Raw genomic sequence first — 17086 nt, forward strand, 5'->3', positions numbered from 1 at the left:
TGGAGGGTGCCCACAGCTGGGACTAGCGTATTTTTTGTCAGTTCAAAGCACCTATGGACAGTCCTTTGCTTTTCCCGACAAGAGGAAGCTTAGGAATGCTTTGCTTCATTCTAGGTCAGGCTGCCTGCCGATAGAGACCCTTTCCTCTGCTGCCTTATTGCCAGTTACATTAAATCCAGTGTATGACAAGAGTTTACTAATACTGTACTATAGTCAACATCCGTTAGTGATACTGAAAGTTGTCCCTCACAATAACCCTCCTCTTTCTTGTCTCCCTCACACCAGCCATGAAGGTTTTCAAGGGTAAATGCAGGTTAATTTATTTTTCTTTATATTTTGCATTTTACTTATTATTTTGTATTATATTACAGTATTGTAATCATTTTTATATGAATATTTTTGGGTTGTGGCACGAATCATCTGAGTTTCTATTATTTCTTATGGGGAAATTCGCTTTGATATACAAGTGCTTTGGATTACAAACATATTTCTGGAATGAATTAGGCTTGCACACCAAGGTTTTACTCTACTCTGTTTTACATCATTCTGATCCAATCCATCCAATTCCATTCAATTCACCCTATATCATTCAATCAGCAGGGCATCTCCTACGTCCCAGACACTGTGTAGGTGACAAGACAATAAAAGGCTATCCTCACAAAGTGTCCTTGTAGTTGGGGAGGTAGTCATGCAAACAGTTATAATACCCTGTGTAATAGTACAGAAGTTCTAGGGGCAGCTGAGTGACTCAGTCGCTTAAGTGTCCAACTTTGGCTCAGGTCATGATCTCACAGTTCGTGGGTTCGAGCCCTGCATCAGGCTCTGTGCTGACAGCTCAGAGCCTGGATCCTGCTTTGGATCTGTGTCTCCCTCTCTGTCTCATTGCCTCTCCATCCCTCTCTCTCTCAAAAATAAATAAACATTAAAATTTTTTTTAAAAAAAAATGCAGAAGTTCTAGAGGTGAAACAAAGGAAGGAGTGATGAGCCTTTTCCGGGGAGACCAGACTCCATTGCAGTTTACTGATAATATCTGCTCGTCCTTCCTGAGAGAAAATTCTACTTTCCCAACTCACTGAAGGCATGGGTGGCCGTGAGACTTGCTTTTGCCACTGGAGTGCGAGAAGTGCAAAAGTTTACGAGCGAAAGTTTGAGAGCACTTTGTGCTTTGCCACATTTGTCTTCTGTCACTGACCAGCGACATTCCAGATGGCTTCCGCCATGTCATCCTGGAGTCAGCCAACCACGATGGCCTTGTAGCTTGAGTGGGATTCAAACTTGGTCAAGCCACTGAGATTTGAGGGTCCATTCGCACTGCACGTCTGTGAGGGCTGACCGATGCCTTTGGGCTGGGTCTTCCAAACACATGTAAGGCAATAACTTAGTAAAACGTTAGGACCCAGGAGCACCAAAACCATATCCTTTGTGGGCAGGGAGTCTCAAGATAATCCCAGGAAGGAGAGCACATCACACTGATAGTTCACTTTTGTTCCAGAGGATGGCGCATGTCTCCTTCAGCAAGTGACGAGAACACAATTTCTGTCATATTCCCCTTTTATAGTCAGTTGCCACGTAAACTTATACATAAATTAGCCATACTGTAAGCAAGACTTGTTCCTCTCTTCAAGGTGGCTCCATCCTTAAAGGGACACATCAGACACTCAACTTCATATAGAGAGACCAAAAAGCTGCAGGTAAAGGCAGCATCTTACTGTTCAGCCTTTTGAAAGGAGAGCAGGAAAAAGTCTGTTCCTTGGTCCAGACTGCTCCGTTGAATTTCCTAAAAAGAAAACACTACTGTCTAACAGGAGGTGGATGGCGGAGAAGTGGAAACATGTCTGGAAGCAAAGAACTTAACCAAGATATCAGGCTCTGGGGTTCTTGGAGTGCCTTCTGCAACTCCCAGATGGCAACCCAAAGCATTTCATTTGGGCTCTCGTGACTTTTTGTATTCTTACCTCTTTCTCTTTGCCCATGAAGCTGAATATTTTTCTAGGTAGAAAACAAGACAGCTGTTAAATATGGGCATATTGAAGAAAAGACATAGCGTTTTAAATTCATGACCACTAACCTTTGCATTCCTTGAGAGCCACCTGGTAGTCCTAATCTGTTCCTGTCAACAATCCCACTCTCCTAGCCTTTTATTGTAGACCTTCTCCCCCCTCCTCAAAACAGAAAGTCCTGGCACTCACGGAGCTTAAATTCTGGGGACACGGAGAGCCAGAAATGAATAAACAAGCAAATATATTTTTCAGATAGGTGATAGAGGTAATGACAAAGAATAAAGCAGGAAAAGGGACAGAGAATGATAGAGGTGGGCAGGAGGAGGTGGTGTTTTTGACTGGCTAGTTCGGGACGTTTCTCTGATAAGATGACATTTAAACAAAGAACAAGAGGATATAAGGGAGTTGGCCTTGTGGACATGCAAGGGAAGAGCATTCCAGGCACAGGGAACTGCATGTGCAAAGGTCCTGAGGCAGGAGCGTGCTTGCTGTGTTTGAGGAAGTGCAAGGAAGAAAGTGCAGCTAAAAGAAGTGGAGAAAGTAAGGAGAGAGTGGAAGGAGATGAGGTCAGAGGTGGCAGGGAGCAGCCAGAACACGTAGAACTTTGTAGACCATGGTCACTTTCATCACCCCCACTCTTAACTAATGATTTTACTTCGTATTTCACTGAAAAATGGAACCAAATCAAAAGAGAACTTTTACGTCACCACCACACCTACTGGCCTATCTGTACCTTTATAGTTTGGCTTCTCTCCTCCTACCTTGGAAGACCGACCACATTCCAGCCTATTTGACCACCTGATCTCCATCTCTGCCTGTGGATGACGTCGCTCCTGACATTGTCCAGTGTCCTGTGTTGTTAATATTTTCCTCTCTACCAGGCAATTCTTTCTTGCTATAATCTTCTAACTTAAAACATCCTCTTTTGACTCCTCCATTCTTTGCTTCTCCTAACAGAAACATTTCCTTTGTCTGTCTTGTCTATCTGTCTTCATTCCTTCTATCCCACCCATTCCTGAACCCAGGACAGGCAGACGCTTGCTCCCACCCCCTTCACAAAATCTGTGTCAGGTCACCGGTAGCTGCCACGTTGCCAAACCCGTTGCTTATTTCCTAATTCTCACCTTAGAAGCTGGTTGGTTTTACTTGACGCAGTTCATCACTTCCTCCCTCTTGAGGCATTTTCTTCCTGGGATCTCTTAATTCCTCTTGGCAGCTGCTCCTTCTCAGTCTCCTTCCCTGGAACTTCCTTTCCTTCCCCACCTCTAAGTGTCGGGATGCTGCAGGGCTCAGCCCCTCAGTCCTCTTCTCATTACCCTTAACACTCATGCCTACATGGTCTTACCCAGTTCCTTGGTTTAATAACACTTTTAGTTTTGTACACGGTTCTCAGAGTAAGGAAGAATTTTCTACAAACTATCCTCAAGTCTCAAGGCTTCAGAACAGTAAAGATTTTTTGTTCACTGTCAATTTCCATCCTGAGTCAGTAGAGGCATCAGTCACCCAGGGAGCCAGGGCAACAAATGTGTCCACAATCCCCTGGGCGGGAGAAGGAACCATGTGAATCACACGCATACAGCTTAAAGCTTCCGCCCGAAGTGATGCGATCATTTCTGCCCTCAACTCATTGGCCGTATCAGGTCACACAGCTATGCTAAACTTTAAGGGGGTAGAAAGTACAGTCCTGTGACGGGCCTAGAAATATTGGTGAACAGCTCTAATGGTTACAACAATCCTCATGGTTTTCTTTTACACTCTGATTTCTCTGCTAAACTCTTGACTGGTGGATCAAAGTGCCTATTTGACATTTTCTCTTGGATACGCAAGAGACAATTCAGACTTCGTTTTATCCAAATCAAAATTCTTGGTTTCTCTCTCACCCTCACCTCATGTTGCCAGATTTGTCACTGCCTTTGGCTGACTTCTTGGGAAGTAGCAACCTCATTCTACCTGCTACTCAGGCCAAAACCTTAAAGTCCTCTGACTACTGTCTGTTCCCAGACCCACATTTTATCCATCTGCAAGTTTTGTTGGCTCTTTAATTAAAATATATACAGATTAGAATTTCTTCTCACCCATTTATTATGGCCATTCTAGTGCGGACTCCCATCATGTCTTGTGAGGATGATTGTATTAACTGTTTTCGCTATTTCCCTGGTTGCCTCGTTATATATATCCTATATTCTTCATGCAGAAGATAAAGTAATCTTCCTTAAACTTTGTCTTTTCTTGACTCTCCTGGCTCAGAACCTGTCAGTGGCTCCCTATCTCATCGCAGTAAAATCCAAAGTCTCAAAAATAAATAAACGTTAAAAAAAATAAAAATAAAAAAAGGAAGGGAAGAAGAAAATAAGAGAGGAAGGAAGGGAGGAAGGAAGGTCTATAATGTTCTGACTGCTTCCTGTCACTTCCCTGACCTCACCTCCTACTGCTATAGAAGGCTGAACTTTCTTCCTTACTCTTTTTTGAACACACCAAGCACATGCTTGCCTCAGGGCCTTTGCATATGCACTTTCTTGTTCCCATAATGATCTTCCCTTAAATGTCCATATGGCTTCCACCCTCACATCCTCTTGTTCCCTGTTTAAATGTCATCTGATTAGAGAAACTGGTAATGTGCTACTACCCCCCTTCCCATCTCCATCACTCTTCTCTTTTTTTCTTTATGTTGTTTTTTTTTGTTGTTGTTGTTGTTTGTTTTTTTTTTTTTTTTTTTTTTTTTTTTACCTCCTGCAAAAGTATATTCACTTGATTCTTTATTTTTGGTCTCCTTTGCTTCCACAATGCAAGTTTCATGAGTTATCAAAGCTGAGTATTCCTACATCCCTAGTGCCAAAAGCAATGCCTAGCACATATTAAACACTCAATAACTATTTGTCAAATGAATAATTAAGAAAAACAACAACTAACGTATCTAGCCTTTATTGAATGTTTACTTCTTGTCTTACTTCATGCTTTGCATTATTGTACTTTATGAGTATGATACTTATAGAGGAGGAAATAGAGACTTAGACAGGGTTTTAACTTCTTAAGGTCACTTGGCCGGCAAGTGGTGGTGGAGGCTGGTTTTAGCCCCAGGTCCGTCTGCTTCCAAGTCCATGCTCCTAGCCATCATACGCTAATGACCTTGTCCTGCTGTGATTCTGGCAAACTCCCTAGTGAACAATCTATTAATGGACTCTTAAATTAGAACCTCAAAGTAAGGCAGGATTAATAATTAAACGTCACCATAAAGAAGAACTAGACAGACCTAGAAGATTATGGGCTTTAAAAGGAATCAAAAAACAGATTTGGGAATTCTGTTGTTTTTTAGTCCTCCATATTGGATGTAAAACCCAGATCACATTTTCATACTTAGTGACCTGATATAAAGCCCAACTCTCCAAAATAACTCGGTGCCCTTGACCAATCTTAAAGTCAAACAAGAGAATCCCTGGTCAAATATCTTCCTCCCTCCCTTCATTTTCTTTAAGGAGGTGTTATTGACAAACTGATAGTGTGCTTCTGACCAGACGTTGACCCCAACAAATTAGGATGGCCAAAAGGAGAGTCGTATGTTGAATGCATCTTCTAAAATTGCCTCTGATCTAAGCTATCTGGTGACGTAACTGGAAAGTTCAGAGAGTGCTGCGTCAGTCTGAGCATATTCTGTTTCCCTGGAACAAGGGCATCGTTGGCTCTGTCTTCTACGAACAGCCAGCATTTCTTATTAATAGGGTTCTTTCTCCACAGGGCCATGGATTATTGATAGGGCTCATGGTTAGGCAAGGCCCCTGCCACCCTAGACAAACACGACATAGCTCCTTAAGCCTCAGTTCAACAGGCACAGATGTCCCCTCCCAGTGGCCCATGTGCATGCTTGCCCCAGGCACTGAGAGGTTGGCTGTTGTTCAACCTACCTATCAAAGGGAAAACACCTTTTCTCTGGCTAAATGAATAGAGAAGGAAGAGGGGAGGGACACTGGCAATCGTCATTGCCCTAGACAGACATCGTTACTGAACATCTCTCAAGTTGACCAGGAAGCTCTCTCTGGACCCCAAATTGTAATTGTAACCTATTTACACCTTCTCTTCAAGCTCTTTCTTATATCTTTCTTCTCTTAGTTTAGGCATTTTATTGTGTGTAAAAATGCACTGAAACGTGCATGGAAAAATGCATGGAAAGTGCCTGTAAAAGAAAGTTGATTACCAAAGGAATGCTCATTCAATTATTTTTCCTAACTTCTTTTCATACATATTTTAAGAGCTGCTCTGTTAAGAGCACAGTAGGAGGGACTTGAAATAAAGTCAGAGCGTTACTAAAACTGGAAGGAAGCCATCCTGAGGTTACCTAGCCAAACTCTTTATGGATGAAGAAACAAAATGACCAAGTCAAGTGGCTTGCTCAAGTACATCATAGTGACTTGGAAGGCATGGATTGAACTTGAAGCCTTTCACTTCTTAGTCTAGTGTCCTTCTAACTCGATAGCCTGCTGGCTTCCTCTGGATGTGGGTTCCTGCCTGCTATTGTCAAGATTCACTTTGTCTGTAGATCTAGCTTTTTTTCCTCTGGCTTCTATTTCAACTCTAGGAATTTGGATGTGCATCCTAACACCTGGCAAGTTGGTTATCAAGTTTAGGAAAAGTGTCAGTCTCCTAAAAAGTTGGGTTATAAATTACATGTGATAACAATTTAATATGTCCAATTGACATTTAAATTTTTATTTTAGGGGTGCCTTGGTGGCTCAGTTGGTTGAGCATCTGACTCTTGATCTCAGCTCAGGTCATGATCCCAGGGTCACTGGATCAAGCCCCACATTGGGCTCTGTGCTGACAGCATGGAGCCTGCTTGGGATTCTCTCTCTCCCTCTCTGCCTCTCCCCTGCCCATGCACACTTGCTCTCTCTCTCTCACAATAAACTTAAAAAACATTAAAAAATTTTTTTAAGTTGATTTATTTATTTTGAGAGAGACACAGAGAGAGTGAGCAGAGGAGAAGCAAAGAGAGAGGGAGAGAGAGAATCGTAAACAAGCTCCACACTGTCAGCAAGGAGCCTGACACATGGCTCAAACTCATGAACCACGAGTTCATGACCTGAGCAGAAACCAAGAGGGGGATGCTCAACTGACTGAGCCACCCAGGTGCCCCACTTAAAGAAAAAATTTTTGACTACCGCTTCCTGTTCTTGGCCACCTCCGCGCACTCTCTGGAATCCTCACAACCCTGCCGGCACGTCTTAGGCTGAGTTTGACAAAGCTGCTGAGGATGTTTAAGCATCTCAAGACCAAGCCAGCAGATGAAGAGATGTTGTTCATCTACGGCCACTACAAACAAGCAACTGTGGGGGACATAAACACAGAACGGCCCGACTGCTGGATCTCAAAGGCAAGGCCAAGTGGGATGTCTGGAATCAGCTGAAAGGGACTTCCAAGGAAGATGCCATGAAAGCTTACATCAACAAAGTAGAAGAGCTAAAGAAAAAATATGGAATATAAGGAACTGGATTTGGCTGCCGGCAATGCATTTCATATAAACCGATTAACAATGCCTTGTTTTTCTAATACTGTGGATGACGTGAAATGATGAAATTAGCCCATGAATCTAGATCCTGAAGACTCTACGGGACACGGCCCTGACAGAGTAAGGGCTGAAATGGTTACTGACGTGCTCTGAGTAGCTTTTATCTGTAGATCAGTTAAAAGTACATTTGTTACTTTAAAAAAAATTTTTTTTAAAGATTCTTTCTCCCTCTCCCCTGCTGTCTAAATAAAAAAATAAACAAATGTATTTTTACTTTATTTCAAAACTAATCAGTAATATATCAGAAGTCACCTCTTAACACAGCTATATCCCTAGGGTCCTGCCACTTATAACACACCAATTCCTACATTTCAAAAAAAGAAAAAAAAAATGAGCAAATATAGCCGCAGAAAAAGAAGAGAACTTACTATTATTATTGTTATTAGATACCAGGATGAAAAAGGCATTAAATACAGATAAATGAATTCATAGTGAAAATAAAAATTCTGTTAATGTGGCTGTTTTAAAGATGGTACCAAATGCTTTTTATTTCTGCAAGGGGTGGGGTCTCAGTCCCCTGGCACTGAGTCTGGATGGGCCTTCCTGACTCACTTGGACTCCACGGAACCTGGCTAGGCCAGGAGAAGCCGGGCAGCTTGCACCTTGCTCCCTGCAGTCCTGGGCCATTGTGTAAGGGTGGACAACTCCAAGGCCGTCCCTCTGGAGGCACCACCTTGCCCCAGGCTCCAGCTGTTCCCGCCACCAGGCCTTCCAGTTGGCTTGGCCATTCTACTCATGGCTGCTCCTTGTAGAGTGACAAGGGCTTTTACCACTGTGCCCTTTTTGAATTTCTGACCCACAGACAGCAAGCATAAGCAAGTTGCTGTTTTTTGTTGTATACTGCTAAGTTCTGGGCTGGTCCTATTATAGTGCCATGGATCCTGCAGCATTCACAGAGTTCAATGCTTCTTCTCTTCGTTCATATTTATAATTCTTCACACCTTGGTGCGCACTATGTTTATTCTGCCACCCTTAGAGAATACTTGGTCTCATTCTTCTCGGCATTTGCATGTTTGTACGTTGTTTTATGCTTGGATTCGAGTCCGGATTAACGGGTATCTCCTCTGTGTCTGAAAAAAATCTATAAACACGTCCTAGATATATCTAACTTGACATAAATGAAATCATGAAGATGATTAAAATGTCACAAGTGCCACTGCAAAGAATTATTCTTTGGAATAATTAAAAGAAAGACAACTGGTCTGTAAAACAGTGACAAGTTTCATTTTAAGAAACCAGTTCCCACCATTTTAGTTACTCCTACTTTATTCTATAAGAGATTTTAAAAAGTAACTTATTCAAAGATTTGGCAAAAATTAATAATGTCAAGGGAATGTTAGCTGCTACACCCTGGCTATCACATAGAAGCAAAAATCGCAGAAATATGTAGTGTCTCTAACAAGCCTTATGCATAAGAAATGCCCACAGGGGCACCTGGGTGGCTCAGTCGGTTGAGCGTCTAGCTTCAGCTGAGGTCCTGATCTCACAGTTTGTGAGTTTGAGCCCCGCATTGGGCTCTGTGCTGACAGCTCAGAGCCTGGAGCCTGCTTTGGATTCTGTGTCTCCCTCTCTCTCTGCCCCTCCCCCACTCATGCTCTGTCTCTCTCTCTCTCTCTCTCTAAAATAAACATTAAAAAATTAAAAAAAAAAAGAAATCTAATGCCTGATAAAGATTAGATTTTAGTGTTGATATCATTGTAATAGAACAGGAAAATGGAATGCTATTACAACCAAAAAAAAAAAAAAAAAAGAGTAAGAACAATTCTGGAAATGAAAAATCATTACAACTTTAGTTTTTAAATTGTAATTGGTGGCATCCACTGGCTGCATGATTTGTCTGCCCGAGAGCTGAGGAGCACTGAGCTGATTCAGTTCAATTATACATTTTTGGAATGCCACAATCCCAATTCATCTTTCAGAGTTATAGAGCTTCTATCCTTTCAACACAAACTATTTCTATCGCGATCCGAACTATTACCTTATTAGCACTAGCTAGAAAGAGTTTGTTTGGTCTTTGTAATCTGGAGGTGTGTGTGTACACGGGGGTATCAGTTCGGCTGTTCTTTCTGGCAGACTATCATCGATGCAGATTTCTGCAGAATCCGTTTAGATACAGCTATTGATTCTGATTGAGAAAGCAATCAAAATGAGTAAATCCAGCTTGGATAGATCTTGCCTGTTGATTTTCCTCTCCTCCAAGAACCTGGACTTAATTAAGTATATAAAAAGTTCCCATTTGCTTCAGAGCACGGTGGGCAAGTATTTCTGCACAATCAAGAGTTTTACTTTCAATACTGATGGATACCATTCTTTGGAATCATAATCTTAATAGCATACTAGCAACACAAAGACATTTGAACAAATTTATCCGTATTTCCTGAGTTAACCTCAAAGGGAACTAGGGGATTACCCAAGACATCTGTACTTTTTGAGCCTTTTTTTGAGTGGGAATAAAGGAGTGACAATTGCCAGGCCAGAATCTTCTAGCTGTGCCTTAGCAGTGTGGGACCTGGAAGTTGTTTCTTTCTGCTTTGTAGAGGTCCTCAAGCCCTTATCATATAGTTTTTTTGTTTTTTGTTTTTTGAGAGAGTGAGAAAATATGAGTGGGGAGGGGCAGAGGGAGAGAAAGAGAATCCCAAGCAGGTTCCACACTCAGTACACAGCCAATGCAGGGCTCGATCCCATGACCCTGGGATCATGACCTGAGCCAAAATCAAGTGTTGGACACTTAACCGACTGAGCCACCCAGGCACCCCTTATCCTATAGTTTTTAAAAAATCCTTTCCAAAGTAAGATTATTTTTCTCACTCAGAATCCATCATGTTAAGAAAACCAGGTAACCCCATAGAACCACTAACATTCCCTTATCAGAGTTACCCGAGAAGAGACAATTACATGGATTATACAAGTTAGGAATCAACTAGAGGTGTTGGTAGTTGCAACAGAAGCCAAATAGTTTCCAACATGAAATGAAATTTCTCTCCAGCTTCTAGCATTTACATTTCTGTACGCAGTGGGGATGCCAGTTAACTTTTTATCCAACCGAGAGGGTGTTACATAAACTCTTCGAGGCTGCAGCCACAGAGAATCTGCATTTCTAAGGGGAGAAATTTCCTGTTTTGGACAATTAAGAGCCCTGTGGTTCTCTCTCGCTTTTCTTTGTGCAAGCCTCTGGGGTGTCTCATCTTTTCAGAAACGCACGGGTTGATTCATGGCGCGCAGGCTGTATGAAAGCCGAGGTGAAATTTTTTTCCTGATAGATTGCAAGGCTAATTTTGAAAATGCATTGTTACGACCGTTCCGTCCCTTCCCCACATCAGCATGCTGAAATGTCTCATTCTGAGAGAACCAAGAGACAACCACTGTGCCAAAAGTGGCAGCTGGGAAAGATTTAAAAAAATACAGACAGATAAAGGAAGCAAGGGCTGAGAGGTAAGAAAGACAGCTGGGAGATTTAAGGGACCGTGGCCTCTAAGCAGCTGAAAGAGACAGCGGTCCAGAGAGAGACTGTTTGCGAGATAAGAGGCTTTGTGCAAGCTGAAGAAATATGCCAGAGATGATAAGAAATGCAGCTGTTATGAAAGCGTGAATTGTCAAGATTCTCAGTATGCCCAGATGGTAAGGACGGTCCACATGTGTGCTTTAGGGGACAAGCACAGTGACTTCTTTGGCCAGGCAGCTTCCCCTCTCAAACTCTGTCCAACTGAGGACACAGTGCATTCCTCCTGCTCAGCCATTCCCAAGCTGCCGTGGCTCCTGTTTCTGGCATTACTTCTTCTTTTCCTCCTTCAGCTCTTCTCAGTTTTCACCGAGAGTCCAGCGAATAATGGCACAGGACTTGAACCACACACATTTAAGAACGACCTTCTGCAATTTAAATCCGATGTTGTTATCAAAATTGGCAGTGTTCGCTAAAAGTTTATAATCAATTGATATTCCTTGGTATATACCCTTATTCAATTTTATAGTAGTTCATAACCATAAATCATACTATCTTTCCCATAAAAGCACAAGTGGATGGAGGTCACGATGATAAATAAACATTCTAATCCTTAGCAGTATGACAAACACATGACCGCAGAAATTAAATTTAAAATATGAGCACGGAGACACGTATGTTACACAATTCGTATTAAGGGTTTTAATTGTGCATGTAACTTGCCTTGGGATCCTTAGATTCGGTTTTGGTCCCTCAGTCTGTTGAACCCAAGGCATGTTTATTAAGCTTCCCTTGAAATTTCTCAGACAATTCCTGCAGACACGGAAAGAGATTGCAAAAATAGGCCAATGGTGGTTGATCTTTGACATCATCCAGACCTGAGGTTCACCTCACATGTCAACCACCTTCAAGCGGTGCATTTGGCAGATTACATTAGCTTCTCCATCAAATGAAGATGGTTGTGCCGACCCCACGGCGAGGTGGTGAGGATTTAAGATATCGCATGCTGTATCTGGCTTAAATGGATACCCAGCCAAAATGCAGCCATTTACAGTAAAGAAGTGAACAACGGGAGTAAAGAGAAGACTGTTCAATCTGAGGTTGACTATTACCCGTATTCCTTTTCCGATATGGAGCTATGGGATGGAAACGGCCACAGGGAACAGACCAAAAAAAGGATCCGTGAGGTTAAGGTTTTGTACCGACCCTCTGTGTTCTCGTGGGACTTCCGACACTTACTTTGTCTTCACATTGGCCAATCATGCTGTCCCAACACGTTCTCTTTCTACCGGGCAATGATATATGCCACGAGCAATGCCGAACACGGTCAATGACAGAGCATGTGGAGCGTTCTGAAAGTATTAGTGATGAAGTAGGTGTAGTGTGAAAATTGGCATCACAAGATTTTTTTTTAAACACGGTGCCCCGACTGTAAGCAGACACACGTTAGCACAGTTAGATGTCAGGCTAAAGGTCCAAAGAGTGAATTCAGCTGTGATGGAGAATGAAATCAAATTTGTTCAAGGCAATCCTGAAGACTTTTTCAGCCTCTCTGGTATCTTCTATCCCGGTTCTTTCCAGTAATTCATACTGATGTGCAGGAACGTCCCCCGCACTGATTCAGTGGTTGCTTGCTCATACGTAACAGATGGAGGACAGGGAATCAATGGTTCTGTCTTACGAACCCCAGGGGAAACGCAAAGGGTTCGCTAGGAAGGGAAGAGTCAGGAAGCAGCACAGCGAGGTGGCGTGCATACAGGATGTGGTTTCTGGCCACCCCACCTTGACATCCTGGTACAACCAGGTCCGTGCTGACATGGTGACTTTGGCAAGCTGCTTACTGCCTTTGCACTCTTCTCCGTCTGGAAAATGGGGATACTATCACCCGCCTTACATTGCTATGAGGATTAAATATAAGTAGCCGGTGCGTGGTATGTGGTTAGTGGTGCAGGCTTCTTCCTGGCGTCCCTTTGCAAACTTGGCGTTATTTCTACAAAGGCCCATCAACAGGTATCTGCCAGCATCAGCACAGAAGCCGCAGAGCACATGCAAATACCGATATTATGAGCTTGAGGCTCAGCCACCAATGACGTTTTACTTTTATTATGTATTTTTATTTTTAAGTAACCTCTACAGCCAACATGGGGCTCAAATTCACAACCCCAAGATCAAGGGTCGTACGCTGTAAAGACTGAGCCAGCCAGGAGCCCCACAAATGATGTTTGAATACATTGGAGGAAAGTATACTGGATAGAAAGGTAAATACACTTTCTCATCCTCCTTTTTTTCTGACTCACTTGTCTGCTTAATTTTTTTTTTTTTCTTCTTCAACGTTTTATTTATTTTTTTGGGGACAGAGAGAGACAGCATGAACGGGGGAGGGGCAGAGAGAGAGGGAGACACAGAATCGGAAACAGGCTCCAGGCTCTGAGCCATCAGCCCAGAGCCTGATGCGGGGCTCGAACTCACGGACCGCGAGATCGTGACCTGGCTGAAGTCGGACGCTTAACCGACTGCGCCACCCAGGCACCCCCTCACTTGTCTGCTTAAAACGGGGAGTGACGACAGATGAAGAATGCCAAGGTTCCATGTTCCTGGAGGGCAAGGTCCATGGCGAAGCTTCATCTAATCCTACCATGTTTGCCTGTTTCTAAAAGTTTTCTACTACAAAGAGTAAACTCAAACTTTTTAACATCCAAACCTTTCCAAGTTCAAAAACTCAGCGCTTGTCCTAAATGCCTTTTAGCTAGAAAACAGAAACCCATATATCCAATTATGGTCTGTTTACCGACTGCCCCCTGCCCGTCCCCAGATGAATGTCCTCCATCCAGCAAAGTTACCTCTCCCCCTTCCCCATACGTGGCCCCTCCAGTGGCAAGTCCTCGCCTCACATGGTTCAATCCACATGACCCTCACTGCATCATCTCACCTCTTTTGGGAATGCTTTTAGGAGATGCTTTTGACCTTAGTGCCTTTTTTCTTCATTACTTTCTTCTACATCCTTTTTACACCCCTCTTTTCTCAAATGGTAAAATATACATATGTGAGTGTAGGGTGCAAATGCACACACTAAGAGTCTCCAAAGGCACCTGCCATATCTCTTGTACTTCACACACCTGCAGTACAGGTGGCAGAGCCAGGAGTCAGAGTACGTACCCAGGAAGCAAGTTCATACTGGTTGGGACTGTTGGATGAACACAGTTGGTTTTTTTTTTTTAATTTTTTTAATGTTTATTTATTTTTGAGACAGACAGACAGACACACACACACACACACACACACACACACACACACACACACACAGGGTGTGAGCGGGGGAGGGGCAGAGAGAGAGAGGGAGACACAGAACCCAAAGCAGGCCTAATGCGGGGCTTGAACTCACAGACCGCGAGATCATGACCTGAGCCCAAGTCGGATTCTTAACCAACTGAGCCACCCAGGGGCCCTGAACACAGTTTTAAAGTAGAGAGAAAACACACTTTCTACTTGGTAAAACTAGATTTTTGTATTTTAAACTCCTTTGGGAAGTCAGTTCCAGGTATATGCCCTTTTATGAACACGTTATCTAGAAAAAAGCAAGGTTTGGTACTCAATCCCTATGGTAATGTAATCTGAGTTACCTCCAACAGTGGCAGAATGGAAAACAAAGCACAGCCCCCAACTCACTTCAAGTATATTAATAGCTCAATGGTAGCATCCTGGATCTAAAGATCTATGGCATCCATCTTCCAGGAGACAAGTGACCGGAAAAAAGGGGACTTTATAGACTCTTTCTCTGAAGAAGCTGGTCAAGGGTCAAGGATGACCAAATTCTGCGCCATAAGACTTAACTAATTTATGTTATCAAAGCTGTGAATGTATATATATCACTTCCCTTATCTAAAATTCCTAAAGTGCTTACACATGCTTTGTCTGATTTCTTCCTCATTGCGATTTACAATTAGGGTTTCAGAGCCTGGAATTTAAAGGACTTGGCTAACATCATTATTGAACTTCTGAAATTCAACTCAGGACAAATACCCCAAATGAAACCTCTTCTGTACGAAGTGCTGAAGCAAAACAAGTTAGAATTTCCATGGAAACGGCCCAGAACTCTTGAAGGAGAAGAGAGGACAAAAGTAAGCATGAAAATGCATTTATTTATTTTTTGGTTCCTCTTCACCTCTGCCCCTCCAAACCTCAGGCTGTCATCTTAATGAACGCTTTCAAGCCTCAGAGGGAATTAAGAAGAACAATATTTGACAGGACTGAGGAAGGAGCTAAATATAGTTCCCCTGTGAGAGAAACGTATTCGAGACTCTTCTCTTCTCCCCTTCCTTCCCCTATCTGGGCAATCTTTCTATCTCTCAGCGTTATTTTTGTGCCGCTCCTGTGGCACAGCAGTTTTAGCTGTTACTTGGTTGGGACTGAATAAACATAACATCTTGAGATACAGTTTTGTCCTCCTTTGGAAGGGTCATTCAATACAAGACCTTGGAGATCAATTTCCAGATTCATATTGCATATACTCCCTCAGTATAATTTCCATTTGCCTACTACTAGAGAATTTTCAGAATGCTCTCATATAATTAATTCACTTAATTCACTGAACAGAGCCACCGTGTTGGGTACTATCAATTCACGTCTTACGAGGGTAAAGTGCTTCAAGCTCACCCCGCTAGTAAGTAAGGAAATCAGGACTCAGTTGGTTCTTTGTTTCTCAGACCCACTGGTTTCTGTGCCTCTACCAATACAACCAACCTGCCTGACCACGGTACACATTAGGTCATGGCTACTCTCCCCTCCTTATTAGACACTGACAACTTGTATTTATTTTTAGAAATACATGCTGTGGGGTGCCTGGGTGGCTCAGTCCGTTAAGCGTCCGACTCCTGATTTTGGCTCAGGTCATGACCTCATGGTTTGTGGGATCAAGCCCCGTGTCAGGCTCTGTCCTGCACAGCGCGGATCCTGCTTGGGATTCTCTCTCTCCCTCTCTCTGCTCCTCCCCTGCTCTCTTTCCTGCTCTCTCAAAAAACAAACAAACAAACAAACAAAAAAAAAAAACCAAAAAACAAACATTAAAAAAAGAGAAATATATGCTGTGGTATTACAAAGTAAAAACCTTACCCTGTCTCCAAGTGCTAATATTGATATTAGTATACATCAGAAACACCCCCAAGGAAGGTACAACCAAGCATAGGTGGGCTTTTGGTTTTCTTGAGTACGGCTATTTTAGACAAGCTTTTTCCAGAACTGTCTGACGTATTCTTCACCGATAGGTCAAGTAATGTTTCATTCTAAAATACAACAACCAACATATGGCTTATTGAGGACAAAAGTGACCTTTCATAAATCTGAAAAATTGAATGTAGAACATGTCTTTTGAGTAAAATAATCCTTGATGCACTGACTGAATTAAGTAGCTTAGAAATTATTTTACTGATCCAAGATAATACCTTGAGGTGCAATAATATCCCAGCCTGGGAATAAGTTGGTCTCTATTTTTCTTCGGAAAATTAAAAGCAATTAAAATTTGAGACTGTGTTGGCCCTAACTAGGATATTGGTTATCATAAAGTGGAAAGCACAATAGAATCTGTTATCACAACTTTCTACTGCTCGTAATTTTTGCAAAGTAATGGCATTCAAGAAAAGATATTACATCACAGATTTGGTAAGTACCGAGACCAACTGACCAACAACAATCTATTCCATAATTAAAGTACCATACACCCTTTAAGACAATCAATATGGCAGTCAAATGAATTTTGCCATCAACATTATTACATGCTGCCACATCATTGTACACAGAAATTTAAAAATGAGAACATTCCAACAGGTGACTTCCTTTTTGGTTAGCTTTTACTATAGCGTATCACAACTACTACCGGTGACCATTTATCAAGAGCGTACTATAGATTTGGCCTTGGACCAAGCAGCTGATACACTTTATTTTAGTTAATATCTAAATAAGCATGTGATTCAGGTATTACTGTCCCATTATGGATGAGAAATCAATGAAAACCTCACCCAAAAAGTTGATTACAGAACACAACCCGCTCCATTCGTATTACTAGAAAGTGGTAGAGTCTAACACCAAGCCTC

At 42.4% G+C, this 17086-nt stretch overlaps 1 protein-coding gene and 1 pseudogene across 1 annotated transcript in view; one reads left to right on the forward strand and one right to left on the reverse strand.

The window, feature by feature from the left end:
* Window positions 1–963: 963 nt before the first annotated feature.
* RBM24 (RNA binding motif protein 24) overlaps window positions 964–17086 on the reverse strand; it is a 28985-nt gene continuing 12862 nt past the window's right edge. The window contains exon 5 of the transcript XR_015251046.1: window positions 964–1990. The gene's annotated coding sequence lies outside the window, so the exon portion shown is untranslated. The remainder of the gene's footprint in view (window positions 1991–17086) is intronic.
* Window positions 7144–7535, forward strand: LOC112853562 (acyl-CoA-binding protein pseudogene; annotated as a pseudogene).

The sequence above is a fragment of the Puma concolor genome, chromosome B2 (assembly GCF_028749965.1).
Source record: "Puma concolor isolate L17-30 chromosome B2, mPumCon1.1.hap2, whole genome shotgun sequence".
In the NCBI taxonomy this organism is placed as follows: Eukaryota; Metazoa; Chordata; class Mammalia; order Carnivora; family Felidae; genus Puma; species Puma concolor.